Below are 7888 nucleotides of genomic sequence, written 5' to 3' on the forward strand. Positions count from 1 at the left end.
AACAAAATGGTTATCTCTAATACTTCCACTCTGAAACTAGCCATCCTTCATCTCTATCACAACTCTATTATGGGGGCCACTCAGGATTTCTAAGAACTTACAAGAGAATGACGGGGGAATTTGTGGAGGAATGTTATGTCTACCAACGAAACAAGTCATTAACAGTGTCACCAGCAAGGTTGCTCCAACCTTTGGCGATTCCTGAGCGTATTTATAAAGACATAACTATGAATTTTGTGGAAGGGTTACCGAAATCCTTGGGGCATGACACTATTTTTGTGGTGGTTGATCGTTTGAGCAAGTATGCTCCTTTCATTCCCCTCAGCCATCGTTTTTCTGCTAAATCTGTGGCCTCTGCTTTTGTTAGCGAGGTGGTTCGTCTATATGGCTTTCCTTAGTCCATTATTTCGGATCGGGACAAAATATTCATTTGTAACTTTTGGATCGAGCTTTTCTGGGTGTAGGGGACTAAGTGAAACGAACCACTGCTTACCATCCACAAACGGCGGCCAAACGGAGATTGTGAACAACTGCCTAGAAACCTACCTCCGATGTTTTTGCAGTGAATCTCCTCATACTTGGGGACAATTGCTTTCATGGGTGGAGTATTGGTATAATACTACCTTCCATAGCTCTTTGGGCGCCACGCCAATCCCAACTGTTTATGGGCACACACCACCCCTTCGCCTATCATATGGAAGTCAGAAAACGACCAATGCTACACTAGACCAACAACTTGGTTATTGAGGTACAGAGTTGGTTGCCCTAAAGGAAAATTTAGCACGCGCTTAAAACCACATGAAGAAGCCGGCGTATAACCACCACACTGAGGTGGAGTTTCTAGTTGGGGACGACGTTTTCTTGAACATTCGACCGTATCGACAGAAATCATTGGCTAAAAGGCGAAACGAGAAACTAGCAGCCAAGTACTTTGGCCCCTACAGGATCTTGCAGCGTGTGGGATCGGTTGCCTATAAGCTGGAGTTACCTTAGGACACGGTTATGCATCCCAGCTCAAGAAAATCATAGGTACTAATTTACCCGTGCAACATACTCCGCCACAACTAACTGATGAATTGGAGCGGACAACTGAGCCTCATGAGGTATTTACAACCGGGGTAAACGAAGCAACTGGCCTGTAAGAAGCATTGATACACTGGAAGGGTTTGCCGGAGGAAGAGGCAACATGGGAGACTTTCTATGACATGCAACATTAGTTCCCTGATTTCCCCCTTGAGGACAAGGTGGAACTGATAGAGGGGGAAGTTTTTAGACCACAAATAGTGCAGACTTACTATGGAAAGTGTAGAAGGAGAATTGTACTAGGGGCAAAAGAGTAATGTGAAGGAAAAACGGTTTGGGTGTGGGACCCAGGAATGTAATAGGGCAGTGAGAAGTAGAAAGGAAAGTGTAGGGGTAGAAGGGAATCATCCTAATTGTGAGCGCTAAAAGGTGGCTAGGGAGAGATTACCCTCTCGAATTGGTGGGGTGACTTTGTGATGGGATGTGAATCCCGCAACGGAAGCAGATCATCGTTCATGAATTATTGAGAAACAAAATCAAATGTGCAAGAATGAGAAATATAGGGAAAATTTACATTTGAAGAACAATTCTTCAACGATTTCCCGACGAACACCACCAAATGGTCTTCCGTGCTATCCTCTGGGTACCGAGATCTTTGCTTGTGGGAGCGTTTGTTTGGAACGAGAGGAAGAATTGAGAGAGATTGAGTGTCCCAAGAGGAATGCTGGGAATTGCTTTTCTGTATTGCAGAACTAACTGCAAAAAACAAAGAAAAAATATGACGTGGGGTAACTTCATACATCATAAGCAACTTCCCAATCCACTGCATTTTTTCAGGGGAGTGATTTATTATTAATAATAATTAATATATATATTCAATTAATTAATATCAATTAATTAATTATTAATCTAATTAATAATTAATTAAATATATATATTAACTAAATAAATAATTAACACTTAATTATTTATTATTAAAATAGAATCATATTCTAAAGCATTTCTCCCATATAACTTAGAGTTGTAATGTGCATCTTATGCACTTTATTTTTAACCTATAGTTTTAATATGAATCATATTCATATTAATTTTATTTGAATCTCATTCAATTAATTTCTTTTATAATATATAGTTTCAATTAGAATAAACTATATATTATAATATATCAATATAAATACAATCCCTTGAGCAATTTGAACATTTCAAAATTTTCTAAAAAATTTGATCCTCGTTTTACCCGTTATGAGCTAGCAAAGGGACCTAATAGACCTATAGATTAGAAGCTCCAACGATGCGAGATTAATCGGTCAAACTTATTGACCGAGTTAATCAACATTCGTTAACTATGGGTCACTCCACTAAAGACCCGCAGTTGCACTCTTCTAACTACAGAATGTTTTCGTGTCCATGGATATACGACCATTAATGGCAAGTCAATCCTTCACGAGTGCTCGTAACTCAAGTTGGGTAAAATTACCGTTTTATCCTTGAGTTAGATCTTGCTCCTTAAATACCACTGCTCGTCTAATGAACAACCCGATTATGGTCTGACCAATAACCGGAAGTCCCTCTCGGGCCAATGAGAGGGTGGGGCCCCTTGTTCAAGTCCCGGAGTCAACATTTAAAAGAACACTCATCTACGCCCCTAAGGTCGAGGAGGAGTGAATTCCATCTTGTGAAGTTATGTTCCTAGATCCCCACTCAGTCTCGTCCCCAAAATGGTAGGAATGTTGAGTCGGTGACTCGGGCCACTCTCACCCATACAAATCAAAGGACGAGCCCTCACGGGCAGGAGTCCATAACTCACTCAGGATTGAGAATGAGTTGCCTGATCATCCTATGAAATAGCAATCTGTTTGTTAACGACTTTACATCTAAAAATTGGCTATTTCGCGGTCCGGTCTTATACAAACTCATTGTATAGGATACCCCCACTAGCATGTCTCCACACGAATGACCTGGATCGAGTCGTCTGTAACATTTACAAAGTGGGCCGTATCCATAGTGTTTCCAGGATAAGGTACCCAACCTTATCCATATACTATAGACCATTTAGGTTATTTACGGGACATTATCCACTTGTATATCAAGGATATATCAAATATATACCTTGTATATCAGGGATATATCAAATATATACCTAGTATATCAGGGGTATATCAATTATATACCCAGTATATCAAATATAAACTCAATATATATATTGTCCTTGTTACATGATAATAACCTTGGATGTTTAGTTTATTGGATTTTGGACAATGCAATGCTATGAATTCAACAACAAATTTATTGAATAAAACTTTATTGAATATACATTTGTTTTTACTTAAATACAAACTACGAGTTTATGGCAACACACCCAACACTTTGTACTGCCTTCGAGCCTATACTATTGATTTCAATTCCAAAAGTGAGGAGATACCTCACACAAAACTATCATTTATATACTACAGACCATTATTAGTCCTCAAAACCTTAAATCTTTTCCCGGTTTGGTTTTCTACTAGAATTTTCCAATGTCTAAAGGTTTCAAAAGCATTACTCTTGTTCTTCAAATTAAGCATCCACAACTTCCTTGAAAAATCATCAACAATACTTAAAAAGTAGTACTTTGTTCCTCCAAAGGTTGGAACCCTCGCGAGTCCCCACAAGTTCGAATGGACATAGTCTAAAATCTCTTTGGATAACTCTTTGCTCTTAAAAATTTTTACCCTGCTAGATTTTTCAAGAGTGCAATGGTCACAAAAAGGTAATTTTGAAGGGTTGAACTTACCAAACAAACCTTGTTTTTTAATTCATTTAAAATCCTCTTATAGACATGACCTGACCTATTGTGTCAAATGATAGTTTTTTTTATCACGTTGTCCTAAAACAACATTTGCACAATGAGCTACAGCTGAGGTTCCATTTAAAAGATATAAGTCCTTTCTAACTACATCTCCCTTTGACTTGTGACTAAAACCTCCTTTATCAAGTTGTCCAAGAGAGATCAAATTTCTCTTCAAATCTAGAACAAACCGAACAGTAGACAGAATATTCTCCATCATACAGTTTCAACTTGATTGATCCTATACCCTTTATAATACAATGTTCATATACGCCCATCAAAACCTTGCTACCTTCAAGTTTCTCAAAATCTTGAAAGTAATGTTTGTGAGGTGTCATATGATAGAAACATTCGGAAATCAAGTATCCGCTCATCATTAACTTCATTCTAAAACACAGTTAACACTTCTGCTGACTCATAACCTTCATGCACATTTGTAAAGGTTTGCTCACCATTTTTCTCCTCCCCTCTTGTTATTGTCTTTTAACTTTAAGCAATTTTGGATCAAATGTCATTCCTTACAGTAATAATAGAATTTTCTATTCTCTTTACCTTTTACCTTTAGATTTAGTCTATGCTTAGTGTTTTACCTTTAGATTTAGTCTATGCTTAGTGTTCTTTGCCTGAGATTTTCCTTTAGATTATGATCTCCCTTTAACCATGAGTGCTTTTGCATCATTTTTTCTCATGTTTGATTTCAAAATGCTTAGATCTCATAGTATCTAAAATAGTAGCTAATGTCAATGAACCTTTATCCTTATTTTATTGCAATCTTTACTTCCTTGTAGCTTTCAGATAATGAATTTAGGAAAATAATAGATTGGTTTTCATCATCTAATTTATAGCTTGGTTTTCATCATATAATTTTTTCTCCTGTATTTGCTAAATCCACACATATCTTGTTAGAATCATCTAGGTAAAACCTTTCTTTTAAGTAATTTTATTAGGCAAATATTTACTTAAATAAACTGATTCCAACTTAGACTCATAATTCCTTTGCTTTTTCATATCATTAACCAATTGAAGCACATTATCAGCTTGTTTTTCTTTGGTTATTTCTGTCGGCCATGTTTCTAATTTATCTAAAATTTTTGTCGCTTTCTATTGAACTAAAAGAGCTTTAATTTTTTTTTCTCCAAAAGCTAAAACCCCCATTTCCATCAAACTTATCTAGCTTGAATTTTAATGACATAATTTTAGGATTTTCAACTGCCACACGACAATTTTAGGCCAACCAAATAGAAAAATTTCAAAACAGAACAACCCAAACAAAAGTTTTAGAATAGCCGAACCCAATAGAAAAATCCAGATCATCACAAAATTAATTCCTAATCAGCCAAACAAAAATTTCAAAATATCCGAACCAAATAGAAAAAATTAGTACAGCCCAAAAGTAATTACTACTTAGCCAACCATAAATTTCAAAACAAAACCGACCAATCAAAAAATTTCAAAATAGCGAGATGCTTGAACGGAACCTTACAAAAATAAAAAACGCAACCGACTGCAACTGATATAATTTACCTTCAGCTCTGATACCAATTGTTGTGCAAAAACACGCATAATTGCTTAATGTCGCAACGTGATCACGACGCTGAGCGGCCAACGTCCTCTTTTAAGGGTTTCTTAAAATAAAAGAACTTGGAGTTGCCACCAATCATGTTGAGAGTGTGATTGGTCACCCACCTAGAATAAACTAAAGAAAATTGGTCTTCGTATATCAGATCGAGTCCCGGAGTCAATTGCATGTAGGGAAGGTCTTACATCCTACAACACCTGTGAAAACGGTTACCAATATTTTATTTTTTATTATCCAATTAATTAAATTATTGAAGGTCCACAAAATTTTATTTTATTTTATTTTTGAATGTCCCATGTTTATTAATCCACATTTTAGAAATAAAATATGGATTAATTACTATGGGTGACATAAATGTGATTCAAAAAATATTGAAATTTATTATTATAGGAGACATTTTATGTATTTAAAGAATTTAATAAATTCCAAAAAGATAACACTACTCAATCTCCCTTTTGTTTTTTAGAAAATTTGTGAGTGGTTTTTTAAATTTGTTTGGACTGTTTTATGAAAATTTTTTTATAATTAATGAAATTTATTTTAAAAGGGAAATTTCATGTATAGAAAAACCCATAAAGAGAACACTACTTTGCCTCGAGAAGTTTCACGTATTTGTTGAATTTTAGAAAAATCTACAAAGAGAACGCTACTTAAATTGAAAATTAGAGGAAAACGAAATTCAAAGTGATAATATCTGCAAAAATGAGAAGATGTCAACATTCGAAATTCAAATATATGGTAACTAATCTGTGAAACTAAATACTGTTAAAATAATATAAAATCAAACCAAGTATGTTAAAGAAATTAAACTAATACGATAGAGATTCATAAAATTACATAAGGTTATGATGCATAAATCACAAAAAAAACATCTCCTATACAATAGTGTAAAATCTCCCTATCCAATATTAATCCGCACCTCATGCATTTAAGCAATTTGAAAAGAGAGTAAAATAAAAGTAAAAGAAATTTCAAACCTTCCGATGGATGGTGAGTTGGATGGTGAGTGTAGAACTATAAATTTTGGGTCAATCATAAACGGCCACGTCATTATCTATTTTATTTAGGGATTAATTATATATTAACCCTAAATTAAACTTAAAATATGTAATTGGGTCATATGAGTATTGGGCTAGAAATCGATTTGGTTCACAAACTTGGCCCAAAATCCAATTTACCATGAAATCAAGTAGATTAATATTTAAATTTAAATAAATTCATTTAAAGAATTGCGCTTGGCCAAAAATTATTCAAGTCCGATGGCCCACCAAAGCTTATGGAAACCTCTATAAATAGAGGAGACCTCATTCATTTTCAGGGTCAGATTTGGAGAATTGAGATAATTCTTATCAAGTTGAAGACTCTCTAAAGACTTGAATACTTTGAAAACTTGAAGATTTGAACACTTTCGAAGAACATATAACTTGGATCCAAATCCAAATTCAAGAACATATATCTTCACATCAAGTTCGAGAGAAAGAATCAGAGGATAAAGATTAGAGATTGAATTCACTATACAATACATACAAACAATATAAAAGTTCAACTCTACGAAATATAATTTCTTCGAAAATTTCGTGTGAACAAATTGGCACGCCTAGTGGGACAATCTCTACCTCTCACTCCTTCTCAAGACTTAACGTTTTTCAATAAAGTCAATGGAATTTAAAAAGGCTACTACAACAGTTGCTTACATGAGTAACCTTCATACGGGTCATATAATCTATGCTTGCTCTGATGAATTCCAACTACGGGAACATCAAACTCCTCATGCTGTTGCAAACAAAGTAATGATGCCACAAGAAACATCTATCGAAGATAAATTTCTTGTTAATCATAACCCCTTATTTAATCTTAATCCTGACATTGTCTCTGTTATGATAACTAATGCAAGCACTATGGATGAAAAAATAGCTGAAACGGAAAAAGAAGCTCGCTGCATTGATGAAGACAGTGGAAGAAAGAGATTATGAAATCGCTTCCCTGAAGAATCAGATTGAAAACAGAAAAAGAAGCTCGCTGCATCGATCACTTCGCTGTTTGTTCAGCAGCTCCAATATATGATCACGAACATGATCAGAGCGCAATACGGCGGACCTTCTCGAAGCTCCCTCTTGTATTCTAAGCCATATACTAAGAGGATTAATTATATGAGAATGCCTACTGGATACCAACCTCCAAAATTCAAGCATTTCGATGGGAAGGGCAATCCAAATAATATATTGCTCACTTCGTCGAAACTTGAGAGAATGCTGGTACAAGAGGCGAGTCCGAACGTTAAAGGGAAACGCCTGTGACTGGTATACTGATTTCGAGCCTGAAACGATCTAGAGTTGGGAACAGCTTGAAAGAGAATTCCTAAGTCGCTTCTACAGTACGAGGAGAATTGTTAGCATGATGGAGCTCACTAACTCCAAAGAAAGAAAAGGTGAACCGGTTGTCAAATATATCAACCAATG

This window comes from Momordica charantia, assembly GCF_013281855.1.
Source record: "Momordica charantia cultivar OHB3-1 chromosome 6 unlocalized genomic scaffold, Mcharantia_2.0 BLBB01000006.1, whole genome shotgun sequence".
Taxonomy (NCBI): domain Eukaryota; kingdom Viridiplantae; phylum Streptophyta; class Magnoliopsida; order Cucurbitales; family Cucurbitaceae; genus Momordica; species Momordica charantia.